The sequence below is a fragment of the Macaca thibetana genome, chromosome 10 (genome assembly GCF_024542745.1).
Source record: "Macaca thibetana thibetana isolate TM-01 chromosome 10, ASM2454274v1, whole genome shotgun sequence".
Classification (NCBI taxonomy): domain Eukaryota; kingdom Metazoa; phylum Chordata; class Mammalia; order Primates; family Cercopithecidae; genus Macaca; species Macaca thibetana.
This window is the reverse complement of record NC_065587.1, coordinates 49,659,054-49,686,909: the sequence shown is the minus strand read 5'-3', so window position 1 is coordinate 49,686,909 and position 27,856 is coordinate 49,659,054. Positions and strand designations below refer to the sequence as shown.

Here is a 27,856-nt window from a genome sequence, read left to right as displayed (position 1 = left end):
CAGTCTTCTGTATCTCCCTGTTCTTGAGCAAGCTCCTCGCCTGTTTGAGCCTCAGTGCCCTCACCTGGACTTGGAGATGGTTTCACTTCATGGGGTTTGTGGTGAGAATGAGGCATGAAATTCCTGCAGATTGCTGGGCACAGTGCTGGGCACACAGTAGGCACTCGCTTCTATAGCCCAGTGGTTAAGGGAAGGGTTTGTGTATCAGGCAGACCGGGGTCTGAGTCCTGGCTCTGCCCCCATGCGCTGCCTTGAGGATTGTATAGAGCTCTAGATATAAAGTGTCCATTTTGGTGCCTGGCACCTAACAGATGTGTGGGCAGTGGGAATAAAATCAGGATCTTTGTGACTCTGAAGACCAGTGTTAGGCCACCCCAACATCCTCGGCGGGAAGGTGACTTTCTTCCATTGAAAGGTAGGGAAGGTTCTGGCCCTTTCGTGGTAAGGCAACAGTCTCAGAGAGGCGAGATCACTAGCCTGAGGTGGGCACCTGGGTCTGCTTGTCTCTAGAGCTTGTCTTTCCAAAAGGGGAAATCTCTGGGTTGGGGGTGTCCAGTGGGGCCCCTTGAGTGTCACTGTGCATGCAGTTGGAACAGCCTTTTTTTTTTTTTTAAGAGGGTTTTACTCTGTCACCCAGGCTGGAGTACAGTGGCACAACCACAGCTCACTGCCTCCTCAACTTCCTGGGCTCAAGTGATCCTCCTACCTCAGCCTCCCAAGTAGCTTGGGACTACAAGCCTGCATTATCCACCTGGCTAATGTTTAATTTAACTTTTTGTAGAGACAGGTTCTTGCTATGCTGCCCAGGCTGGTCTTGATCAGTGATCCTCCTGCCTTGGCCTCCCACAGTGCTGGGATTACAGGCGTGAGCCCCCACACCCTGCCTGGAACAGTCTTTTAGTGGTCAACGAAAGCAGGTGACACATACTGTGAAGATGGCAACTCTTGGCATGATGTTTTGGGACGCTGCAGTGTTCAGGGCCTGCCACCCCAGACTAGGGACCAGAGAGTGCCTTTGTATGTATGGGAGGTGGCTTGGGGTCTTGGGGTTGGGGCAGACCCCTAGAGGCCTGGCTTGAGCCTTTCTCCTTCTATCCGATCAGCCCATAGCACTCTGTCCAATTGTTTATTTCTTATTACTATTGGGCGTTTTGAGGCATTTCTTCCAACTGTCCAGAATCTGAACCTCCTTCCTATGTGTGGAGAATTTTCTGCTGTACAAGGCAGATGTTCTGTCTCCCACAAAGGAGGCTGTGAATATGAGCCTCAGATTCTGCCCCCTGCAGCCAGAGCATGGACAATTGACTCGGCTATCCAGGTGCACTGTCCTGGGCCCCTGGGGAGTCCATTCAGGGTCCATCCAGAGGCCTTCATTTATGCAGGTCACATCCTTCTCCTGCTCAGAATCCTCCCATAGCTCCCCATTGCCCTCAGGATAAGACTTCAATTCCTGCCCATGTCCCGTAGGATTTAACATGATGGAGCCCCACTGACCTCCCCTCCTCTCCCTTTCACCCCTCCAACCACAGGAACCTCCCTCAGCTAAAGTCAATATGCCCGAGCTGGTACCTGCTTCAGGGCCTGTGCGTTTGTTGTTCCTTCTTTTACTGTATCTCATTTCACAGGTGAGGAAATAGGGCTGGAGGAGGGGCGAAGGAAACAGGGTGTGGTGGAAGGAGAATTCCAACTGAGGTTGGGCTGGCCTTGGCCTCGGCCTTAGCCTTGTGGTGATCACAATCCACGCCAGAGATTGCCTCCTCCAGGAAGTCAAAACAGATCCTTTTTGGAGACAGATCGGTCTCCTTGCCTCTGTTCAGCCTGACTTAGGCATTCTCTCGGGCACTTGGGTGGGTGTGTGTGGAGGTGGCATTGCCCCCACAGGGGTGGAAATTAATTCCTGTGGGGTAAAAAACATCTTAATGTTTTTATGTGTAAAGTGAAAATAGGCCGGGTGTGGTGGCTCACACCTGTAATCCTAGCACTTTGGGAGGCCGAGGCGGGTGGATCATTTGAGGTCAGGAGTTCAAGACCAGCCTAGCCAGCATGGTGAAACCCTGTCTCTATTAAAAATACAAAAATTAGCCGGGCAGTAGTGGCGCATGCCTGTAATCACAGCGTCTCAGGAGGCTAAGGCAGGAGAATCGCTCGAATCCGGGAGGTGGAGGTTGTGGTGAGCTGAGATCGCACCACTGCACTCCAGTCTGAGTGACAGAGTGAGACCCTGTCTCAAATAAATAAATAAATAAATAAATAAATAAATAAATAAGTAAATAAATAGCAAAGATATACATGCAAAACACAAACAGATATACAGAATATCTCTGGCATTAACACTTCATAAGGGGGCAATTAGGAAGAAAAGGTTCTAAAAATACTCTGTAGGAGGCAATTCAAAAAATTGAGCCAGGTGCAGTGGGTAATCCTAGCACTTTTGGGAGGCAAAGGTGGGAGGATCGCTTGAACCCAGGAGACAGAGACCAGCCTGGGCAACATGGGGAGACCCCGCCTCTACAAAAAATTTAAAAAATTAGCCGGGCATGGTGGTGCATTCCTGTGGTCCCAGCTATTCAAAACTCAGGAGGCTGAAGTTGGAGGATGACTTGAGCTCAGGAAGTTGAGGCTGCAGTGAGCAGAGACCATGTCTCAAAAGAAAAAAAGAAAAAAAGAGAGAGAGAGAGAGAGAGAAACACTGGTTTAACTCAACGCAGTTCAGCTCCGTTTAAAACTTACCTTGGTCAGCCACGATGGCTCACGCCTATAATCCCAACAGTTGAGGAAGCTGAAGGGGGTGGATCATGAGAACAGGAGTTCAAAACCAACCTGACCAAGATGGCGAAGCCCCAACTCTACTAAAAATACAGAAATTAGCTGGGTGTGGTGGCAGGCACCTATAATCCCAGCTACTTCGGAGGCTGAGGCAGGAGAATTGCTTGAACTTGGGAGGCGGAGGTTGCAGTGAGCGGAGATCGTGCCACTGTACTCCAACGTGGGCAACAGAGCAAGACTCCATTGCAAAACAAACAAAACAAATAAACAAAAAACAAACTCACCTTAACTTGATTTGAATCCACTCAACACCTCAACTGAATTCAACTCAACAGAACTCCACTCATCGTGTTTAGTTGAACTTGATTCAGCTTAATGTGTTTCCACTCAACCCTCCTTTGCTCAGTTTGACACAACCCAGCTCATCAGCGCAACTGACACCAGCCCTGCGCCCCTCCACTCAGCAGAGCGCAGTTCAGGTGAAAACTCACCTCAACCTGACTCAACCCCACTAACTCCGCTTAACTCACCTCACCTCCGCTCAGCTCAGCTGACCTCAGTTCACCTCAGTTTACTTCACCTCAGCGCCACTCACTGCAATCCCACCCACCTCAGCTCAGCTCAAGTCAATCCTGCTCTGTTAAATGCTCAGCTCAGCTCCACTCAGCTCCTCAACACACCTCATCTCAACTTCTACAACAAGTTTTCTTTTTTTTTTTTTTTTGAGACAGAGTTTCGCTCTTGTTGCCCGGGCTGGAGGGCAATGGCTCAATCTTGGCTCACTGCAACCTCCACCTCCCAGGTTCAAGTGATTCTTCTGCCTCAGCCTCCCGAGTAGTTGGGATTACAGGCATGTGCCACCATGCCTGTCTAATTTTGTATTTTTAGTAGAGACGGGGTTTCTCCGTGTTGGTCAGGTTGGTCTCGAACTCCCAGCCTCAGGTGATCTGCCCTACTCAGCCTCCCAAAGTGCTGGGATTACAGGTGTGAGCCACCGCACCCGGCCAAGTTTTTATTTATTTGTTATCTTTTTAGAGATAGGGTCTTGCTCTGTCACCCAGGTTGGAGTGCAATGGCAAGACCATAGCTCACTGCAGCCTCAACTTCCCGGGTTCAAGGAATCCTCCTGCCTCAGCTTCTTGAGTAGCTGGGACTACAGGTGCATGCCACCATGCCTGGTGAATTTTTGATTTTATTTTTTGTAGGGATAGGGTCTTACTATATTGTCCAGGCTGGTCTCAAACTCCTGGCCTCAAGTGATTCTCCTGCCTTGGCCTCCTCCCACAGTGCTGGGATTACAGGCTTGAGCCACTGCACCTGGCTAAAGTCAGTTTAAGTCAACTGTATTCACTCGACTCACCTCGACTATCTCGACTCACTGTAGACCCTCACTGTAATCGCCACCTGCCTTCCCCAGACAGCCTCCAAGCTTTGCAGAAAAGGAGCTGGCCTCCATGTGTTCCCAGTCTAGCTGGGGACCCTGACGTGTCCTTTCAGCAGGTACTGTCATGTGGGAAGCACAGGGCACCGAATGAGCAGCCTGTGGCAGCCCCAGAAAGCCCCAGATGGTTCCCCACAGAGGGAAGAGTCAGCGCAGGCAGAGCAGTGAGAGGAAGGGTGATCTGGGCAGAGGGAACAGCACGTGCAAAGTGGCCGAGGCAGGGTGGATGGAACCCTCTGAGACCCAGAGGTTGCTCCAGCTGGAGGGAGGAGTGGAGGATGAGGATGGTGTAAGGGTGGCTGGGGGACAGGCCCAATCCCCCAGGGAGGACCCGGCCTGGACAGGGGGAGACACTGCAGTTACTGAGCAGAGAAGTGTCATTTGAAACACCTCCCTGGCTGCTGGAGGACACACAGAGCTGAGAGGTGAGACTAAGACTTATTGTGTAGGGACAGAGCCGAGAAATCCAGCACTTGGGGGATGGTGGGGGGCAGACAGGTGGGGAGCTTAAGGAGAGAATTCAGGAAATTAACCGTAAAGTGACCAGAAATTGAGTACTTATTTTGGTCCAGGCCTTGTTTCCTTGCCTTATAGGTATTAACAAATTTAATCCTCACAACAATTCCATGAGGAAGGTACTATTATCGACCCAATTTTGTAGATGAAGAAACTGAGGCCCAGAGAGGCCAAGATGTCCTAAGGAGCAGAGCTAGGACCTGAACACAGGCTTTGGTGCTCCAGAGGCCTCAGGGGCAGCTGGGCATCCTATGCAAAATGCCCATGGCGGGTGCCTCCTGGAGGCCGGCCCCTGCCCCCCAGCACACAGTAGCTGCTCAGGGCCTTCTTTCTCTGTGTTTGTGGGGATTTAAATCATCATCACCACCAAGTTGGGAGTGCCTGTCCACTATTCAGAGGGAGAAACTGAGGCCCAAGGAAGGATTTGAGCCTCAGATGGGAACATATTCTACAGACAGGCAGGTGGTATCATTGGGGTCTTCAGCCATTGGGATTTTTTTTTTTGAGAGAATCTCGCTCTGTTGCCCAGGCTGGAGTGCAATGGCGCAATCTCGGCTCACTGCAACCTCTGCCTCCCAGGTACAAGCGATTCTCCTGCCTCAGCCTCCCGAGTAGCTGGGACTACAGGCATGCGCCGCCATGCCTGGCTAATTTTTGTATTTTTAGTGGAGGCGGGGTTTCGCCATGTTGGCCAGGCTGGTCGCAAACTCCTGGCCTCAAGTGATCCACCCACCTGGGCCTCCAGAAGTGCTGGGCAGTGGAATATAGTGTGGGCCACCGTGCCTGGTCGCCATTGGGATTTTGATTCAGCGTGTGTGCATTGAATGGCCCTGTACACTGCTCCGGGGAGAGAATCCCAGCCTCGTCCCTCCAGTGCTGAGAATTCTCCCGTGGCTGCCCTCTGTCCCGAGGATGCAGTCTGGGCTCCTCACTGTGCCCCAAGAAGCTCTGCTGGATCTGCCCCAGTCTCCCCTGCCTCCCTGGCCTCACCTCCCATGACTGTGCCTTCTTGCCCCTGCACCAGCCTCCTCCAGCACCTGTTTCCCACCCCAGGACCTTTGTACGTGCTGTCCCTCTGCCTGGAACACTCTCCTCATGACAGCCCATCTCCTCCGTGGGTCCTCAACTCTAAAGTTGCCTCACTTCCTCAGTGTGGCCTCTCCAAGCACCTGAGCTGAAGCCCCCCCCCAGTTCTTACATACCACATCACCCCACTGTTTTGCTTTTATTTTTTAATATTCTGCTTCCTTGCGGGAACTTTCCTGTCTATTTCCTGCCTCCTGTAGGGGACAGAGCTATTCTAGGCAGGATCCCTGTGGGTCTTGTTCCCTGCTGTATCCCACAGCCCAGCACACAGTAGGTGCTTAATAAACATTTGTGGAATGAATGAATGAAGGAACGAGTGAAGGAATGGATGGAAAGAGTTTAAGAATGTAGGTGCAGAGAGGAGGACTGGCAGGCCTGGGCCCAGGCTGGGGCTGAGGCCTCCTCTCCTGGGTCTCCCTGCCCGGAGGAGGGGCCCCTGCCAGGGCAGGAGGGTGGGTGTGGGGGGCAGTGAGCAGGGCTGGGCGAGGCTTCTCTGTTCCACTGTTTTCATCCTCTCGGTAATTATGGGCTCAGACACTCCTCGATGCTTTCCCAGAATAATAGCCGGGCCTGTTATCAGCAGCATCTCTGGGGCCTTCTCACAAACAGTCATTAATCAAGTCTCACTGCCACCCTGCCCTCCCTCTCGGTGGAAGCCGAGGCACAGAGAGGTAAGGCCACTTTCCTAGTGCCACACAGCTGACACAGGGAGGATGGGCTGTTTTGCCCTGAACCCTACGGTGCAGGGTGGGGTCCCTTCTCCCTGTTCTACATGGGAGAAATCTCTGAGCCTGCCATGACTGGGGGGCCCTGCCCCCAATTTCAGGCCCCCAGCCCTCCTTGAGGCCTCAGGGGCCTCGCAAGGTGGCCTCTTAATCATTGCCGGTTAATTAAGGAGGTTAAGCAGCTCCCCGGGGCTCAGGCAGACCTGCCCAGGGAGAGAGGTGGCAGGGCGCAGACGGCATGTCACATCGCGGCCCCTGTTCCCCAGCCTGAGCCTGGCACTGGCATTGTGTCTCTGTGGTGCCCGCTGCCGGACCTGGGGGTCTCTAGGGGAGGTGTGGGGCCTCCGATGGGGCCATAGAGTTCCATTGCTGGGGCAGTGCCCCCTCCCCTTCTTCGGGGGTGTGTGGGAGGTGTTGGCATCACTTAATGAGGCCTCCGCGACTGCCAAGGAGAGCTGGAGGAGTTGAAACAGGTTCTGGGTGAGGTGAGTTTCGTAGGCTGGGCAGAATCCATGGCTCTGTGCCATGTGGGTGCTCCCCAGGGCAGTTGCGGGGGGCAGGTGTGGGACCCCCACCTGGCCCCTGTGTCCAGCCCTCTGCCCTGATGGGTGGGGAGCAAAGGAAGCTTGGGAGGGGATTGTGGAGATGACAGAGGATGACGGACGGGAATGGAGATTCACGTCCCACCCTCCTAGGTCTCCCATTGCCCAGCCTGTGGGGACCACACCAAGACCCACCATGCTGGCAGCATCTGGGGCTCCGGAGACATTGCTCATCTGTGCTCTGACACAGACTTGGGCCTTGGTCTTCTGACCTGAGAAATAGGGGTGGTTGGATGGGATAATCTCAGGCTCGGAGCTTTAGTTTCGGAATGATCCATCTAGCAGAGCTGCCTGACTTGCTGTGCGACCTTGGGCAAGTCACTTTGTTCCTCTGGGCCTGTGCAGCTCTGACTGTGACGCGGTGGTGGTGGGTGGATGCCATGATCCTTGTCTCCACTGAGGTTGCCAGTGCTTCGTGAGGGGCACCTGGACTGCTTTCTCCAGGATGCAAGGAAGTCATTCAGTGCCTCTCTCCTGGCCCTGGGGAAGCTCCAAGGTCCTGGATTCAGGCCAGGGAGGTTTAGGAGGAAGTTCCCCAGGGCCAGGCTGTGGGTCCTGGGGTCGGGAGGGCAGCCCTTTTGTGTTGCTGAATCCTCGGGGCCACTGCAGGCTCAGGTGAGGCTGGATCACGGCGGGACCCAGAGCCCATGGGTGCCCTATGGGTTCTTTGTACTTCCCACTTTTTTTTCAATCACTTTTATGGATGTATAATTTATATACAGCACTATTCACCCTTTTGTGGTGTGCAGTTCTATGAATCTTGAGAAACGTACATAGTTGTATAACCACCAGCACGAGCAAGATACAGAATATTTCCATGTGCCTCCCTTGTTATCGATCCCTTTCCCACTCCCGGCCTCTGCCAACCACCGATCTCCCCCAACTTTTTATTTTGAAAAATTTCAGACTTAGAGAAGAATGGCAAAGCTTCACAATGAGCCGCCAAGTGTCCCTTCCCCCAGGATCCCCGACTGCGAACACCTGGCCCCATGTGCATTCTTGGTCTTCCTCTGCGTGATTTTTGCTGAGCTGTTTGAGAGTAAGTTGCAGACATCCTTACCCTTCACCCTAATTACTTCAGCGTATGCCTCTGAAGGACAAGGGTGTTCTCCCACATGACCATAGTGCCGAGATCACTCCTGAGAAATTTAGCCTCAATTCAATTACATTACCTAGTCTCCAGGCCATGTTCAAATGACTGGGACTGCTCCAAAGTGCCCTTTATAACCGTTTTTCATCTGTTTTTTTTTTCTCCTTTATTTTTCTGGTACCAAGGGTTAGGCCCTGCCTTTGGTGGCATATCTCTTTGGTGTCCTTTTATCTGGGACATGAAACATTCTCCCCGCTCTTGTTTGACTCTTTTGTTTTTTTTTTTTTTTTGAGACGGAGTCTCGCTCTGTCGCCCAGACTGGAGTGCAGTGGTGCGATCTCGGCTCACTGCATCGCTTGAGTCTTTTTAAAAACCACTCTCGTGGTTTCCTATACCAGGAGTTGCCAGGGGAATTCCCCGGGGGATGTGAGAGCCAGGAAATGGGGGCTGCTGACTTGGGGGGGCATGGGATGTTCTTAGGGTATTTTTTCTGAAAAGTCTTGTTTAAAAGTAAAGTGGCAGTAGAAGGAGAGAGAGACTTGGGTTCATTGGCTCAACTTTTAAGAATGCTGAAAATTCAAAGCAAAAAGAGACACTACCCAATTTTCAATTGAGAGGGATCTCTAGCCCTGTGGTTGAGGTTCAAATCCCAGCTCTGCCTCCCCTTGGCTGTGAGCCCTTGGTCAGGTAACTTCACTTGTAGAGCCTCTGTTTCCTCATCTGGGCGATGAGGATAATAGCAGCCCGTCCACCTTGCCCTGTTGTTGTGAGGAAATGAATCAATGCGTATAGTGCGTGAATAGTAGCAACTTCATTTGCTAATTTCCTGAGAGTATTTTTAAACATTTCTCTCTACACTTACAGATGTATGTGGGATATACTTATAGAGATAGCTCAAGGATATATGTGAATCATGCATTATATACATTAGGCCATCTTCTTTTCTCTCAATAATTTATCACAAGCATTTTCCTACATCCACAAATGGAGCACTTGTGCATCATGTATAAATTTTAACTTTAACTCATTTTGTCCATAGGTAATACCATGTGGCACCAAATACCAAAGGTACAACAAGCTTGCAGTGAAAAGTCAGTCTCCTTGTGTTTGTCCTCACCCTCTCAACTCCTCACTGTGACAGTCTTTTGTGTTGCTTTTCAGAAGGGTCCTGTGAACACATGGGCAAAAACATGTATTTTCTTTCTTTTCTTACAGATATCAGAGGACTCTACACACTAGTTCTGTGCCTTGTGATTTTCAGCAACAGTAAATCTTGATGGTATCAGTGCATAGAGAGCACCCTCCTTTTTCAAGGCTGTGTGGCATTCCATGGTGGACACGGAGCAGGATTTAAAGAGCCATTTCCTTAGTGATGGTGGCTTGCAGGCTTTTGCCATGACAAATTGCCACAGAGAGTTTGGTGGAAAGCTTTCTGTGTCCTTGTGCAAGTATATCCATAGAGTACATCCTAGAAGTGGAATTGCTGCATCAATGGGGATCACAAGGTCAGGAGATCGAGACCATTCTGGCTAACACAGTGAAACCCTGTCTGTACTAAATATACAAAAAAATTAGCCAGGGGTGGTGGCGGGCACCTGTAATCCTAGCTACTCGGGAGGCTGAGGCAGGAGAATGGCGTGAACCTGGGAGGCGGGGCTTGCAGTGAGCAGAGATCGTGCCACTGCACTCCAGCCTGCGCGACAGAGTGAGACTCTGTCTCAAAAAAAAAAAAAAAAGGAAAAAAAAAAAAAGTTATATATATTTTGAATTTTGCCCCACTATCATTTTTATTTTATTTATGATTATTATTATTTTTGAGACAGGGTATCACTCTATCACTCTGTTGCCCAGGATGGAATACAGTGGCATGATCTTGGCTCACTGCAACCTCTGCCTCCTGGGCTCAAACCATCTTCCTACCTCAGCTTCCCAAGTAACTGGGCTACAGGTATGTACCATCATGCCCAGCCAATTTTTGTGTTTTTTGTAGAGATGGGATTTTGCCATGTTGCCCAGGCTGGTCTTGAACTCCTGAACTCATGCAATCTGCCCACCTCAGCCTCCCAAAGTGCTGGGATTACAGGCGTGAGCCACTGTGGCCGGCTGAGACCATCATTTGTAATGGCTGCACAGATCCTAGTGTATTTAACAGTACCCTATTGGTGGACATTTAGGTGGTTCCAACTTGCCCTTCCTATAAACAATGCCACAATGAACATCTTTGTGCAGCTGCCTTTGTGTGCAGGACAGTCAGCTTATGGGGAATTCCCGGGATCAACAGGAAGCACCAAGAAGGGGAAACTGAACCGCAGGGGCCAGCATGACCCCAAGGCCTGTGGGTATGGATGGTGGCTGGACTGGCTGGATGGGTATGGATGGTGACTGGACTGGCTGGAGGCTCCTGGGCCCTCCCTGTCCCTGGTGTGGCCAAAGGGTCCTAGAGTACTGGACTCCTCTAGATCCTCACTGCTCAGGCTGTGACCTGGGAGCCACAGCATTGACCCCACCTGGGAGTCTGTTAGAAATTCAGGGTCTGGGTCCTCCCCACCCCAAACCCTGTTAAATCAGGATCAACGTTTTCTTTCTTTCTTTCTTTCTTTCTTTCTTTCTTTCTTTCTTTCTTTCTTTCTTTCTTTCTTTCTTTCTTTCTTTCTTTCTTTCTTTCTTTCCTTCCTTCCTTCCTTCCTTCCTTCCTTCCTTCCTTCTTTCCCTCCCTCCTTCCCTCCCTCCTTCCCTCCTTCCTTCCCTCCTTCCCTCCTTCCTTCCTTCCTTCCTTCCTTCCTTCCTTCCTTCCTTCCTTCCCTCCCTTCCCTCCCTCCCTCCCTCCCTCCCTCCCTCCCTCCCTCCCTCCCTCCCTCCCTCCCTCCCTCCTTCCTTCCTTCCTTCCTTCCTTCCTTCCTTCCTTCTTTTTTTGAGATGGGGTCTGCCTCTGTTGCCCAGGCTGGAGTGCAGTGGCGTGATCTCTGCTCACTGCAACCTCTGCCTTCTGGTTCAAGTGATTCTCCTGCCTCAGCCTCCTGAGTAACTGGGATCACACGTGCACGTCACCATCCCCAGCTAATTTTTGTATTTTTAATAGAGACAGGGTTTCGCCATGTTGGCCAGGCTGGTCTCAAATTCCTGATCTCTAGTGATCCACCTGCCTCAGCCTTCCATAGTGCTGGGATTACAGGCATGAGCCACAGCACCCGGCCTAGGATTGACATTTTTACAAGTCCCCAAGGGATTCGCCAGCATAGCTGAAATTGAGAAGAGCTGCCCTAAAACAAACCTAGACACCCCAAGACTGGAGAGAATGGCTCAGCGTTGGGTCTGGGGCAGGCCTGAGGTCACACCGGGCTTTACCGCCTGCTGGCTGTGTGGTGGAAGGCATGCTGGCCAACCTCTGTGCCTCGGTTTTTTCATTTTTAAAACAAGGAATGAGAGGCTCCCTCCTCTCACAGGTTGGTTGTGAGAATCAAGCATGATCATTCACAGAAAAGCGTTCAGCACAGTGCCCGCACTTAGCAAATGCTCACTCAACTCTGTGATTTTGATGGTTATGGAGGCTCACGTTATGGAAGGCGATGTGGGAGTCAGATCTATCTGAGTTTTGGTTTCTGCTCTCTCTGTCTCTGTCACTGTCACTCTCCCCATGTCTCTTCAGCCCTGTTGTCTCTTCATATCCGCTTATTTCTCTCTGTTCCGCCACCGCACGCTTCCTCTGTCTTGGTCTCCTTCTTCCTGTCTCTCAGTGTCTTTGTCCTCATTTCCACCTGGCCATAGGAGCTTTGCAAGCATCTGTGAAAATACTAAACATCGGGAAAAATGGAGCTAACTACAACGATAAAACTGCAAGCTAAAAATTAACAATTCTAGAAAAGCAAAACTATACTATTATAAAAACTCAAAAATAGTGACCAAAAAATATGTTTTTGGTGGGTTGTGGGGCTTTTCCAGCCCGTTTGGTGGGTAGCGGCTTGGAGCTGCAGGGCTGCAGGACCCACATGGGGGTTGCCTCTCTTTCCTGTTTTTTTGTTTTTTGTTGTTGTTGTTGTTTTTTGTTTTTTTCTTTGAGACAGAGTCTCATTCTGTCACCCAGGCTAGAGTACAATAGTGCAATCTTGACTCACTGCAACCTCTGACCCCCACATTCAAGTGATTCTCCTGCCTCAGCCTGCTGAGTAGCTGGTACCATAGATCTGCACCACCACACCAGCTAATTTTTGTACCTTCACTGGAGATGGGGTTTCGCCACGTTGACCAGGCTGGTCTCGAACTCCTGACCTCAAGTGATCCACTTGCCTTGGCCTCCCAAAGTGCTGGGATTACAGGCATGAGCCACCACGCCTGGCCTCTTTCCTGTTTCTTTGGACCCCATGCAGCCTTGGACCTAAACAGAGCTGAGTGATTCAGTGGAGATCTGGCCGGAGCTGGTCACTGATCCCCTTCTCTGTCCTTTCCTCACTGCGTGGCCCTGGGAAGGCACAGCCAGTGATTTGTGTTCTTCCAACTCTTTTACTAAGCACCTACGACACCAGGCCCTGGGACACAGCACTGAACAAGATAGACACAATCCCTGCCTTTGGTGCTTATGTTCTAAGAGGGTGTGCGTGTGACAGATGGTGTGGATATGAGTGAAGAAACATGCAGAACAGTTGTGGATAGTGCTAAGTTGTCGTCGTGTGATAGAGAAAGACAGGTGTGGGGCTGCTTCACACTGGGGATGAGGGTGGGGATCTGGGAGGACGACTCTGGCCTGAATTTAGAGACTAGAATGGTAAGAAGGAGCTGGGCCTGGGAATAGTTGGGAGAAGGACATTCCAGGCAGAGGGAACTGCAAGTGCAAAGGCCCTGAGGCCGGGACAAACTTGGGGGTCAGTCATGATTGGAAGATCTTGGAGGAGGAAAAGATCTTAGGAGAAAGACAGTCTTTCTTTGCTGAGTGTCTCAAGCAAGTTACTTACCCTCTCTAAGCCTTAGTTTCCCCCTGGGTAAAATGGGAATGTTAAAGACACAATCCCAAGAGATGAGTGAGTTTTAAATCCAGTGGTGGGCCAGAATTTCTATACTGGAGGGTCTTAGGGGATGGTTGGGCTGTGGGGTGGTTTGTCTTGAAATTGTGGGCTTAGCAGCACTACTCTTTCTACTTGGATTACTTGAGTGGCTTTGGGGGGTGACGATGGAGATTATTTGTGGTTGCAAGCGATGCCCCAGTTTCCCCATGGCTGAGTCCCTGATTTCAGGAGTTAATAGCCTACAGCACTGGGCACGGTGCCTGGCACAGAGCAAGTAGACAGGAATGGGGAGGGCATTCCAGGTGGGAGGAAAGGCGTGGAGATGGGAATGTTTAAGGCGTGTTAGGGGAAGAGTGAGGAGACCAGCCTGGCTGGTGGGGACGGGTGAGTGAGAGGCTGGAAAGACGGGTTGAGGCCCAGGATGAGACCTCGAATGGCATGCAAAGGAGGGTGGCCTCAGCCGGGAGGCAGAAGGAAGCCACTGTGAGCTCTGGAGCAAGAGAAACCTTGGAAATGGGCTTTATTTCTGGTTTGATTCTCAACATTTTTAATATTTTACATATTCAAAAAAGTTTAAAGGATAAGAACAGAAGCTTCCACGCAGCTATCACTCAACTGCGTGGAAACGTATGTTCTTCTGTGTTCTTTTCTTCCTTAAAAGGAAACACCCCAATATAGGGGATCCCCCGATATCCCTGCCCAAAGGGATCTCTCTTAGAAGTCACTGCAACCTGTGAGCCGAGATTGCATCACCGCACTCCAGTCTGGGTGACAGAGCAAGACTCCATCTCAAAAAACAAAACAAAACAAAACCCAAAAAAAATAAACAAAAAATAAAACCCAGTCAGTGCAGCCTGGATTTGATGCTCACGATTCCCCTGTGTTTCTTCATCCTTCTCTTGTTGGTTTGATGAAGGTATCCACCTGGTATGATGAAGGTGTAAAATGCACACAGTAAAACACAAAATTTTTTTTTTTTTTTTTGAAACGGAGTCTTGCTCCGTCACCCAGGCTAGAGTGCAGTGGCGCGATTTTGGCTCACTGCAACCTCCGCCTCCCAGATTCAAGCGATTCTTCTGCCTCAGCCTCCTGAGTAGCTGGCACTACAGGCCCGTGCCACCATGCCCAGCTAATTTGTTGTTTTTTTTTTAGTAGAGACAGGGTTTCACCGTGGTAGCCAGGATGGTCTCCATCTCCTGACCTTGAAACACACAAATCTTAATTGTAGTTTGATGGTCATGGGATCACACCAGATCAAGATGAAGAACGTTCGTAGCCTCCAGGGGCTCCCTTCAAAGGTAACTACTGGTCTGATTCCTATCATGATAGATTGGTTTTGCCTATTATTGAACTTCATATAAGTGAGCCCATTCAGTCTGTGCTCTTTTGTATCAGACACTTAAACTTAACCTCATCCAACGAGGTCTATCCAAGTTTTGTGTCTCTTTTCACGGCTGTGGAGTATTCCATTGTTTAAGTAGACCACAGTTTGTTGAATTACCCTATGATCAACGGAGATGGGCATTGTTTCCTGTTTCCACTATTTTGAATAGTGCTGCTGTGAACCTTCTCTTACACATCCGACAGTAGACATAAGCAGGCATTTCCCTTAGTCTATATGCAGGAATGGAATTGCTAGATGATGAGATATGCACATGTTTGGTTTTTGTAGGTATGGCCAGTTTCCCAAAGCGGTTGTAGGACATCTTTAGAATTTTACACACACACACACACACGCACACGCACACTCACACACACACATGGAATCCCTGAGGGATTCGGGGAGCTGCTTTGGGTTGTGGGTGGAGTTGTACAGATGGCGTCCCTTGTACATTTGCTTCTGCATCCTGCTTTTCTTCCGCCTGATGTTCTGTTCGGGAGCTCCGTCCCCGTTGGCGGAGCTGTTTGGGTGCTCTACTGGTTGTCCCTGTGAGCTTTGTCATGGGGACAGACCACAGTGCTCTTCCTCAGGCTCCTGCTCCCAGACATTTAGCTTATTCCTGACTGGGACTCTCTTTCTGGCTTTTCATGAGTATCTGTTATGTGTTGAGTGAGGCCAGCTAGGACGGGCCGAGGTGCAGGGTGGACATTTGGTCTATCATGGTGGGAGATGGGGACGAGGGGCTGGTGGCACAGATGGTTTCAAGGGACATTTAGGGAACTTGGTTGAGGTGGGGGAAGAAAGAAATAAGACAGGGACCTTGGAGGCCAGAAGCCCAGGTTTAAATCCCTGCTCCCACCTCCTAGCTGTGTGACCTTGGGCATGTGACTTTGCTGCTTGGAGCCTTAGTTTCCTCATCTGTAATTTGGGGACATCAACCCTGCCTGAGAAGAAGGTTGTGAGTGTTGAGTGAGCACAGACATTCAGTGAACCTGGATAGGATTCGAACCCCTTTATTAACTGATTGACCTTGGGCAAGTTGTTTCACCTGAACCTCAGTTTCCTCATCTGTAAAATGGGGACAATAATAGTACCTGCCTCCCAGCAATTTTGTGACGATGAAATGAGATTCTGGACATAAAGCACTCACCAGATGCTCAATACCTGGTAGCCTCTTGTTATTATTACCATTGTGGTTGACTTCTCTGCCTTTCCCACCAGAGGGTGGGTGGCTAAACAGCAGGAATTGGTCTTTTGTCCCCACCTTCCTCCTGTGGCTCCCACACAGGACAGAGGTGAGGGTCATCTGCATTCGGGGTGTAGACCTCGAGTGAGTCCTGCCCAGCTGGGAGCCTCAGTTCTCTCCTGGAACATGGGCTCATGGCAGTGCCTACCTGACCAGGTGACTTCCCAAGGGGTACACGATCTTGTTGGGGAGAAGAGCTGGTCAGGAGGGACCTGTGAATGGGAGACATTTTCCCAGCAGTGTTGTGACTGATGCCATCTGGGCTGGGCCCCTGAGGAAGGAAGCCATGGTGTGGGAGTGTAAGAAGGGAGAAGAGGAATGATTCTGGCCCTGCTGACCTCCTGAGGGGAAGTTTTAGCTTCAGGGATGCCGGAGCCCCTTGCTGCAGCGGGGACACTCAGGCCACAGTGAGAGGGAGGCTGGAGTCCTGGGTTCCCAACTTGCCGCTGATGTCCTTGTGCTGTGTGACCCTGGGTGCCTATTGCTCTTTCCCTGTGCCTTGGCCTTCGTTTGTTGTGAGAGTCTTAGACCTGCTCTCTCTTCTGCTGGGTTTCCCGGCCCCCGCAGACCCCCTGTCCTGGCCCCTCTGCCCTCACGGAGGCCGAGGCCAGGGCCCAGGGCCAGGGCTGCGCACCTTGACAACCCGCCCACGTCGGGCACAAAGGCCCATTGTTCGGGCCCACGTTGGCGGGGAAGCGGGCGGGGAGCAGCCGCCTTTCACCCAACCCGCTTGTGGTCGGCGGGGACTGAGGAGCGATTCACAGAGGCCCCCGCCCCCTGTCCAGGCACCCAGCCAGGACGCCTCCCGGGCAGGCACCCTTGCCAAGCTGGCCTGTGCTACCCTGAGCTGGGCCTCAGTTTCCCTGGCTGAGAAAAGGAAAGCAGAGCAACCCTGATAGCAGGGTAGAGCTTGCTGTTCGGCCTCACTGCCCTGAGCTCCACTGCTCTGTGGCTTCCCCAGGCACAGATCAGCTGCCCCTGACATGCTGGAGGAGGCCACGGGACCTGGGGCTTTGGGGCCTGACAAGCCTGGGTTTGAATTCCTGCTGGATGATCTTGGGTGAGTCTGTTCAGCCCCATCTGTAAAACGGGGCTTAGAGTCCATGATCCTCAGAGGTAAAATGAGAGAAATGACACTTCAGCGTGGCATTCATTCATTCATTCATTCGTTCATTCCAAAAGGTGTACTGTGTGTCAACTCTGTACAGGACCAGCTATAGAATGTTCAGGGTCATGTGCAAAATTAAACATGACAATCCTTGTTCAAAATTAAGAATTTCAAGAGGTAACAGCATTAATCCAAGCATGGGGCCCTGTGAGAAGGCATGCGTCGCACGTCTGTGAAGCTCACCCTGCCTGTGTGCCAGCCGTTATCCCAGGCACCAGGACCAGGCACTGGGGCCACACTAGTGAGACAGGGAAAAACGTCTGTTCTCATGGAGCTCATAACCTGGCAGGGGGACCTAGAGTCCCTGAACCTTCCCAAGGCCAGGTGCCCCAGGAGGCCTGCTCCTCCTGGGCCTGCTGACCAGGCCAGTGGGGTGAGCGGAGGCGCCCAAGCTTCCTTCAAGGCTCCGATGTCAGTGACCCCCACGTCTGTCTGGGCACCCACAATAATAATGGCTTACGTTTGCATAAGACTCTGCCCGGGCTGATCCAGGACCCTTTCTCGGATGAACTCAGCATCTTCATGGCAACCCTATGAGGAAGACGAGGCAGCATGGCTCACCCCTTGTACGGATGGAGAAACTGAGGCTCAGGTTCACTGGCCCATTCAGCCAGCAAATGGCAGAGGTGGGATTTGAACCCAGGCTGTCTGGTGCCAGGGTCTTCATCTCCCCATCCTGTCCTCTGTGGATGGGGACAGCGGTGAGCAAGGTGGTTTGTGCTGGCAACAGAGGCCCTGCTGGGGATTGAGGCTGGGAAGGGTGCGGGTGTGCTGGTGGCCCGCCAGCTGCCACCTGGGTTGGCCCTGCTGTGTGGCCCTGAGTCACAGCACTGTGTCCTGGGAAGCTGGCTGTGCTCCGGGCACCCGTGGGGCCTGAGTCAGAGGAGAGCACACCCTACCTTCCTGCCCACCTCCCACCTGGGCCCAGGAACAGGCAGGCCCTCTGAGTGGGTTCCTAGCCAGGAAGTCACTTCTCTGCCCACTGTCAGGGGCAAGAAAGAGGCACCTGTGTGTGACTCCAGAAGCACATTTCTGCTTCCCGTCACTGAGCCCAAACCCACCCTTCCAAGCTACCCTTTGGATGGGTTAGCTGGCAGGTAAAGTACTGAGCTCCTCATCACTGGGAGCATTCAAAGGAGGATAGCCTGTCAGGGGTGCTGAGGAGTGTTTCTGAATCAGGTAGGGCCTGCTGCTGGAGTATGTGAATTCCAATGCCCTAAACATGTGCTTATGTGCTAATTTTTGAATAGCTGTGGTGAGCAAACGCTACAAAATCCAAAAGTAGAAAGGGGTATGGAATGAAAGGCAAGTCCTCACTCTCCCCTTCCCCCAGCCTCTGACTCCCCCTCCTTAGAGGCAGCCACTGTTAACCTGCTATTTTGGCCAGAGTTAATTTATGTACATACACACAAATATCTATGTTGTCCTTGCCTCCCTCCCATCCTGTCACACAAATGGTAGCCAATATGTTTCTTACAGTGTTCCGCTCCTCATTTTTTTTTTTTTAATTACTTGACAACTTATCCTGGAGACTATTCTAGATCAGCACACAGGGCTGCCTCAGTCTTCTTACCTAGCCACATGCTATTCTGCCCCCTTCCCTGTTAAAATCTATGACTCATTTGATTAAAGGAATTTTCAACCCTGAATTCTACATATTGGGATCCGCACTGTCCTTTGCTCTGGTGGTGGCCTGAGAAAATTTTGAAAATTTGGCTGGAGACTATAAGCTCTTTCCACATCTGTGGGTATTTTTGTGTTCTGTTTTTAGTTGAGTAAGGCGAGGGGAGCTTTTCATTCACAGCTCTCCACGCCGGGCAGGCACTGGTAATCTGCTGGTGAGCCCCACGGGCATCAGCTCATCTGCCGACAGTGTGGCCAGGCTGTGGGAGGAGTATGTGGTGGCAGGGAGCCCAGAAGAAAGGGCTTCCTGTATGTGTTTAAGTAAGGAGTTAGTGATGGCTCCTCAGAGGAGGGACTATTTGGGCAGGGCCTTAAGGGATGTATAGGAGTTCCTATGAGGAGAAGTATGGAGATGGGCTTGCCAAACAGAGGAAACTGCATGATGAGTGAAACTACCTGGTAGATGCAGAAACTCCTACCAACATCCACTTACTGAATACCTACTAAGTGCCAGGCGCTGTGCTACATACTTTACAAGTCATTGCTGCATTTCAGCTCTTCACAGTTGTAGGCTATTACTACTCCCATTTTACAGATAGGTTAGTTGAGGTTCAGAAAAGCCCAGTAATTTGCTCACGGCAACACAGCTAAAAATATCGAAGCCGGGGTTTGAACCCAGGCAACTTGGGCTCTTGGCCATTCTACTATCCCACAAGGGTCAAAGGGATAGAGGGTGAGGTCCCAAATGCTAGATCTTGACCTTTCGACCTTCTCAGCTCAGGTCCCGCTCCTGCTCAGAGGCCCTTAGTTGTTCCCCATCGCTCCAGGACTCATCGGCCTGAGCTGCCCTCTCCCTCCAGCCAGGGTGGGCACTGGGGCAGCATCAGTCTTTCTGGGTCTGGCTGGGTGTGCTGGTGCTGCAGGACTCCCTAAGTCGCTGGGAGGAGCTACACGTGGTACGAATGGAGCCAGGGAGCAATTAGGGGGGCATGTACCCTGGCCTGTCCCCACTGACCGGTTTTGGATGTAGTTGGAGATGGAACTGGCCCTCTAGGCTTTGTGCCCTGGAGGCCTAGGGACTCTGTCTTCAGCGCAGTGCTGGCTGTCACTTTGGCCCAGCCCCTCTGGCTTCCTGTGTGAGTAGCCTCTGGACCCAGAGAACTGTTCTCCCATGTACCCTATTGGGCACTGGGCCTGGGGCTTTTTAAACCTCATGGATTCTGCAGTGTGGGAATTCATCACTCCATTTGGCGGATGAGAAAATGGAGGTTCAGAAAGGTGAAACAACTTGTTCAAGGCCACACAGCGAGGAAAGGGCAGAGCCAGGACAGGAATCCAGACCTCGAGTTTGACTCAACCACTGTCCACTCCTGCCTCTGCACAAGAGGATTTTCCAACCTGTCTGTTGCTTGGCAGGGGCTTAACCCACCTCCCTCTCTCTCCCTCTCTCCTGGTCTTCAGGAAAGGGGCAATGAGCCCGTTGCTGCGGGGGACGGCGGCGCTTGGATGCTGCACCCAGGACTGAAAGGGGGACCTGTGGGCGGCCTCCGCCTCTCCCCGCCCTGCGTCAAGACACAGGCCCACATTCCCTCCTGGCTTCTCCCTGAAGGGAGAGAGAATAATAGTTGGTTCAAATGTCAGGCCTGCTCCGTGCTGGTGGGGAGACTGGTTAAGCAGGTCTGCAGGAGGGATGGAGGGAAGAAATTATTAATAATTGCAAAGCAACCAGCCACACTACAGGCCTTGAGTTGTGTCTGCATTTGTCTTTGGAGGTGTGGAGTTGGGGGTGCTGATCCTGGGGACCCAGTCCAGGGGTCGGCGCAGCCTGGGGACCAGCTGCAGCTTCCCAGAAGCCTGTGTGGGTGAGGGAGATGATGGGGGCACAGAGTCAGCCCCCACTCCACAAGGTGGGACACATCCCGGCCTCCCCACCTTCCACTGACTCAGGGAAGGGAGGATCCACCAACATCCAGGGGAGGCAGGAAAGAGCCTACTATGTACCTTCAGGAAGCTTCTCATTAGATGATGGATTTAATCCTCACAGTAACCAGATGAGGTTGGCCTTGCTATTATTTCCAGTTGACAGTTGGGGAAACTGAGGCACAGAGGGCCTAAGTCTAAGATTTGAATCCAGGAGGTCTGAGTGCAACTAGATAGTCCTTTGCTGGTATCTCCCCTTTGCTGGGATGGGAGGATCCCCATTCCCTGGGAACAGCCACACCCACTCCCAGAACATCACCATGATCCCTGCTGCCATCCCTTGGAGGACAGGAGTTGTGAATCTTCTCTGAGCCTCAATTTCCTCATCTATGGAATAGGAACCAGAATTCCTCCCTCCAGGGTCAGAGGGCAGCTAGCTGACAAGGGGAACAGGTAAGGAGGTGAAGCGTCGATTTGCTGCCTGCTGCCTCCACCTCCCTTCCAGAACCAGTCCCCAGTGACTGTCCCTTCATCAAGACCCTTTCTTTCCTCCCTTCTCGAGCACCCATGGTGAGGTCTGACCAACAACCGCAACCATAGCGGCGCTTTGCCGAGTCTTCCTTGAGCTCCCTGTGTGCCTAACGCAGAGCTGATCCCTTCCCCCGGGGCTTTGGAAAATCCGCCCTGCAATGTCTTGCGAGTGATCAGTTTACACTTCAGCAGGAAAATGAGTAGAATGGTGGAACTTGAGGCAAGGTTTTGGGGAATGGACAGTGGGAGTTCTGGGAGTCTAGAGCCAGCCTCTGGACTTGGGGCTAGTATGGCGAAGGCATGCCCGGATTGCGTGCCATCAAGCCCCAGGACCTGCCGCATCTGTGGGGTACCTCCAGGGCGTCCCCCTCCTTGGCCTGCCCTGATGGGCTGATAAGACCTAGCCTCGGAGGAGGAGGCAGCTGTAATTACAGGCCTTACTGGTGGCGGGCAGGCGAGTCATGAGGTGGGGGTGACTCAGACGATTGCTCCATGGGCAGGGTGGAGGCGGGGGCCACCCATCTGCCCCTCACCCAGCTGGCCTGAGATGGATCTGGGCACCCAAGGAGCAGCCCGGCCAGGGTCCCATCCTTGGGCCTGTGACCCAGGTCTCTGTGCCACTTGGCATCCGTGAGGCTGGCATTGCACTGGACTTGGGACTGGCTGGGTATTCCCCTTTCTTAGTCCCGGGCATTGGCTTCTGGGAAGTGGGAGTCAGTGCTCAGAGGCACCCACGGGAGGGTCATCAGGACTGGACCGAGAGAGCCGCAGACTCTGGGGAGAGTCCTGGGAGTGCCAGACCACGGGAAGATAGAGCCTCAGCCATGTGCAGACTCTGAGAACCAGCACATGACGGTTTCTAGAACCAAATATTTTCAGGTTCAAGGATTCAGGGACTAGTAGATCTGTAGAATTATCGATTTATAAGATCAAGGAACTGGTTGCAATTGGTTCCAGAGAATTCATATATCCATTGAGTTAGAGATTTAAAAAAAAATCACAGCAGCTGATGAGTTCAGGAGTAAATTACCTTGGTGTCTTCAACTTGCTCCCACATGGATCAGAAAAGAAAAGCCCCACGAAAGCAGAAATATGCATCTTTCTCATTTTATCTAGCTAGCGGGAAAGCCCGCAGACTGAAGAATTAACAACTGGTAAATTGAGGCAATCATGTACTAATCGTTTGGCTGTCTAAGGGCTTAAAAATTGTCAAAATAAAAAGCCAGGAAATATTAATAAAGAAAATGAGGTCAGGCGTGGTGGCTCACGCCTGTAATTCCAGCACTTTAGGAGGCTGAGGCAGTAGGATCACTTGAGCCCAGGAGTTTGAAACCAGCCCGAGCAATATAATGAGACCTCGTTTCTATGGGAAGAAAAAAAAAAAAAAAGAAAAAAGAAAAAGAAAATGAGATGTGAATATCAACGAGGACATTACAAATTATGCAACTTGGTAATCTATAATATTATGACTTTCCAAATCTATGCATCTGTTATTCTCTTCATTCACTCATTATATATTTTATTTACACACTTTTGCAGAGTACCTGCGTGGTCACAAGGAGAAACTGCTCCAAGGCTTTACAAATATTAACTCGTTTAATTCTTACGACATTTCTTTTTTTATTTTTTATTTTTTATTTTTTTTTTTTTTGAGACGGAGTCTCGCTCTGTCACCCAGGCTGGAGTGCAGTGGCCGGATCTCAGCTCACTGCAAGCTCCGCCTCCCGGGTTCACGCCATTCTCCTGCCTCAGCCTCCCGAGTAGCTGGGACTACAGGCGCCTGCCACCTCGCCCGGCTAAGTTTTTTTTGTATTTTTAGTAGAGACGGGGTTTCACTGTGTTAGCCAGGATGGTCTCGATCTCCTGACCTTGTGATCCGCCCGTCTCGGCCTCCCAAAGTGCTGGGATTACAGGCTTCAGCCACCGCGCCCGGCCCTCTTACGACATTTCTAAGGGCATTATGAATAGTAACTCATTGAATTCTTACAACTCGATGAGGTAGGTGCTGTTACGATGCACATTTTACAGATAAGGAAACTGAGGCACTGAGAGGTGGAGTAACTTGCTCAAGTGGTGCTCACTGTGTTATTAAGCCTCTACTGTGTACCAGGTGCTGTGCTAGACAGAGCAGTGAATAGGACAGACTTTGTCCACACCCTGGGGGAACTTGGCAGAGGAGACAGATAATAAACAAGCATGATTGTTTATAAGCTCAAAGTGGAAAATAAGCCTACTGCTTTGAGGGACAGTGGGGGCACGGGGTCCCCGAGATTGAGTGAACAGGTGGGGCTCTTCTGAGAAGGTGGCCTTTTGCTGAAGGACGAGGAGAACCCTGGACTTGAGAGACATGACTGTCATTTGCCTGGGCTGTGCCCTCTGCCTGGACTGCCCTCCTGCTTCCGGCTTCTCTATGCCAACCTTGCCCTCACTGGTCCAGGTCTGGCTGGGCGGCACCTCCTCTGGAGGTGGGAGGTGAACTGGGGGTTTCCCCAGCCCCAGAGGGAATCTGTCCTCCCCGCATTCTTTTCTGTCCTCCTGGTTCCCAGAGCAGACCTTAAATAAGGGAAGCCTCCATGTGACTCAGCAGCACCACCTGTGCCAGGCACTGTGCTGGGATCTCACCCAACCCTGAGTAGGGAGCAGAGTTTTCTCCTGGGGAGGAGATGGAGGCTCGGAGAGGTTAAGAGACTTGCCCAAGGATGCACAGCTAACAAGTGTTCAAAGGAAAATCCACACTCAAGACTACAGGCTGCCTTTTGGTTACTGGTTTACCTGCTCACCTCCCTGCCTACCCTGGGGACCTCTCGAGGGCAGGGGCTGAGTACTGGAGTCAGCTCTGTGTCCCAGCATCACTCAGCCCTGGGCCTGGCTTACATGGAATGATTTCCCCTTCACTAGGCTGAGAGCACGAGACATGAAGGACTAGGCCAGGGCCCTGGGGGCTAGCTCTGCCCCAAGGGGAAGGTTGGCATGGGCCTGGGCCCCTGGGCTCCCAGACAGACCCTGTGCTGGCTCCCGCCCTCTGTCCCCCTTCTTCCCTGGCCCAGGCTGGCATGGTGCCTTCCCTGGCTCTCTTAGAGGCTGCTCTGCCCAGGGCTGAGAGGGATGCAGGGCCCCAGACCCCTATCCACAGTAGACGACAACCTCTGGGGCCACTGAGCAGATGGGGAAACTGAGTCTCAGCTGAGTCAAGCCTGACACAGTGGGGGCGGGGTCAGGGTCCAGGAATCTTACGGGTTCACAAGCATAGGCACAGAGGTGGGAGGCATGTGCACATGGACGCGCTTGCTGTGTACACGAGGTTGATGTGAGCCAATAAGGACACACCACTGGTGCAGATGGCACTGGGAACACAGCCACCCACACATGCCCATGTGCGCACGTGTGGACAAACAACGAGTGCCTTCCTGGTTTAAATCCCACTCTACTTCTTAGTCTTGCTGAGATATCGCACTTCCCTGGGCCTCAGTGTTCAGATCTAGGAAATGGGGGCATAGATTGAAGCTTGGGTAGGCTTGAGCCTGGTTTAGCCGTCCTGGCCCCTCTTCTGCATGGGGCCCAGGGACCTGCCATGGAGGTTTGAGGAGAGGGTTCGGTGTGCTGTTCTTCCCCATGCGGCAGTGGACATCGGGAGCTCCCTTGGGGCAAGTGGCCTGTGTTGCTCACCACTGGGCTGGCCCGGACTCTGTTCCCCAAGCTGGTTCCTGGCACTGACTGGCATAAAGCCAGATTTTGCAGGTACTCAGCTCCCATGCTGGCCACAGGGGCTCCACCAGGTGGTGGGACAGAGAGGTGTCTAGAAAGTTCTGCCTTAGACAAGGGGTGCCTGTGTGTATGAGGGGCAGGCTCCGCTCAGGTCCCCTCCCTGTGACTCTCTTACTGGAGGACTTAGTAGGGTGGAAAGAGCCCAACACCAGTGTCCCCAGGCTGGATTCAAGGCCAACTCCATGCTCTGGGGCTCTGAGGCCTGGGAGCCTTGGTCTTCTCATGTGCAAAATGAAGAGCATCAACCCACCTGCCACATGGACGAAACAACAGCATAGTGGCAGGCAAACAGTATGTGCTCAACAAATGCCAGCTGTTCAGCTGCAGACTGCGATCACAGTTTCATTCAATTCATCCATTCATTTTATTTTTTCATTTATTTATTTATTTATTTATTTATTTATTTATATTTGAGACAGGGTCTTGCTCTGTCATCCAGGCTGGAGTGTAGTGGCATGATCACGGCTCATTGCAACCTCGACCTCCCAGGCTCAAGCAATCCTCCCACCCTTAGCCTCCCAAGTAGCTAGAACTACAGGCGTGTGCCACCACACCTGGCTAATTTTCCGCATATGAAATCCTGTCTCGACAAAAAATACTCCTGGGTTCAAGCGAACTCCTGGGCTCAAGCTATCCACCCTCCTTGGCCTCCCAATGTGCTGGGATTACAGGCATGAGCCACTGTGCTTGGCCCCATCATTGATTTAACCTGTATTTATTGAGACCCTCCTATGTGTCAGGCCCTGGGGGGAATGTTGGGATCACATCACAGAACAAAGCGGACAGAATCCCTGCCTTCCCAGAACTGACAGTCTAGTGGGAGAGATGGGCATTGAATGAGTAAACAGCAGCATTTGAGACTGCGGTAAAGGAAATGAAGCAGAGAGCTGGGATGCGGGGTGACCAGCAGGACAGCGAGGGAGGGCCTCCAAGAAGCAGGCATGACCTAAGGGAAGGGTGCTGGGGGTGGATGAGTGGTAAAGGTAAGGGCCCTGAGGTGGGAACAAGCTAGCTGGGTCAAAGAACAGTAGGGAGGCCACTGTGGCTGGAACAGGGAGAGTGAAAGGGAGAGGGTTGGAGAGAAGGGGAGGGAGTGGACCCTGCGGGGCTTCGAAGGCAGGAGTGAGGAATTTGAATTTCATTCCAAGGGTAATTACTATGAACAAAGACCAAAGTTATGAATGACTACAAGACACAAAATGCAAACTCACTGTGATTCACTTCCAGCCCAGAATTTGGGGACTTTGGATCAGGAAACTTACAGAAAAGCACCTGCAAACACAACTTCTCTGTGGCTAGTTTTGTTTATTTTTTGTAGAGATGGGATCTCACTAGGTTGCCCAGGCTGGTCTCGAACTCCTGGGCGCAAGCAATCCTCACACGTTAGCCTGAAGTGCTGGGATGACAGATGTGAACCACTGTGCCAGGCTATGACTTTCATTTTAGAAAGAAACACAAAGGTAACAGGCCTTTGCCATTTGTTGAATGTAAATTCAGAGCGTTACACACAAATGCAAGTTTGTTAGTTGCAAAGGCAGTCTCTGACTTCAGTGCTGGTTGTGAGAGCGAGGGGAGCTGGGGAGGGGGCATGGTATCACCAGCCCTGATTGCAACAGTGCAATGCCAACTAGGGAAGGCTTGGGAGATCAGCTGGTTCACCCCACTGACTCCCAGATGAGGAAACTGAGGTCCAGACGAGGGGAAGTGAGTGGCCAAAGGTGACACTGTGAGTCAGAGGCAGATGCAGGACTTGAACCCAGGTCCCCTGACTCCTAACCCAGACTTTCTGAGAAATGAGTGTCTTGCCATGTGCTTCCCCTTTGCCCTTTCCTCCCGGACAGTGTCAGCTGTCCTTGGGACCAGGAAGGAGACATGGGGGCCCAGGGGTTTCGGGTGGACCCTACCACAGGGCTTCTCATCTGAGGCACCGCTGGGATGTTAAACTGGATGGTGCTTTGAGGTAGAGGCCGCCCTGTGCGAGGCTTTCAGGCCATTTTTCAGACAGGATCAGGAGTTGGAGACCAGGGCCCAGGGATGCTGCTCGAGGTGACAGAACTGGAAAAGATGAAGGAAAGACAGAAATGTAACCCAGATTGCATAATGATGCCTGATGCTTTAACCCGACAATGGCCATTGTCGGATGTTGACGTAAACAATAGGTGTCTACAGGATGAATTAGCCAAACGACAACTGCAGTGTGAGGGGAACAGGTCCATTGGCTCAAGACACAATGCCACCACAGAACAGGTTTCACAAAGGGCCATGTCCCGTCAACTTAGTGATCAAACCACCGTGGCCTGGAAACCTGAGATCAGGACCCACAGAAAGACTGGCGGAATGACAGACCAAATGCGGAAGACGTTCCAACCAGGTGTGAAAAAATCATTCTGTGAATTATGAGAGTGTGGGAAAAACATACTCACTGGAAAAAAAAATCCAGTTGTTAAGTTGTTAAAAATCCAGTTGTTTATTTATTTATTTATTTATTTTTATTTTTTTGAGACAGAGTCTCGCTCTGTTGCCCAGGCTGGAGTGCAGTGGAGTGATCTTAGCTCACTGCAACCTCCGCCTTCTGGGTTCAAGCAATTCTCCTGCCTCAACCTCTCGAGTAGCTGGGACTACAGGTGCAGTGCCACCATGCCCAGCTAATTTTTGTATTTTTAGTAGAGACGGGGTTTTGCCATGTTGGCCAGGCTGGTCTCAAACTCCTGACCTCAGGTGATCTACCTGCTTCAGCCTCCCAAAGTGTTGGGATTATAGGCATGAGCCACTGCCCCCAACCAAGATAGACTTTATTTATTATTTATTTATTTTTTATTTTGAGATGGAGTCTCGCTCTGTCGTCCAGGCTGGAGTGCAGTGGTGTGATCTCAATTCACCGCAACCTCTGTCTCCCAGGTTCAAGTGGTTCTCCTGCCTCAGCCTCCCAAGCAGCTGGGATTACAGGCACACGCCACCACGCCTGGCTAATTTTTGTATTTTAGTAGAGATGGGGTTTC

The 27,856-nt window shown here is 51.6% G+C and overlaps 2 protein-coding genes across 2 annotated transcripts in view; both read right to left on the bottom strand.

The window, feature by feature from the left end:
- Positions 1–17,582, bottom strand: part of UBE2V1 (ubiquitin conjugating enzyme E2 V1) — a 167,219-nt gene extending 149,637 nt beyond the window's left edge. The window contains exon 1 of the mRNA XM_050807491.1: positions 17,579–17,582. The gene's annotated coding sequence lies outside the window, so the exon portion shown is untranslated. The remainder of the gene's footprint in view (positions 1–17,578) is intronic.
- PEDS1 (plasmanylethanolamine desaturase 1) overlaps positions 1–27,856 on the bottom strand; it is a 293,832-nt gene that overhangs the window by 103,036 nt on the left and 162,940 nt on the right. The window lies entirely within an intron of this gene.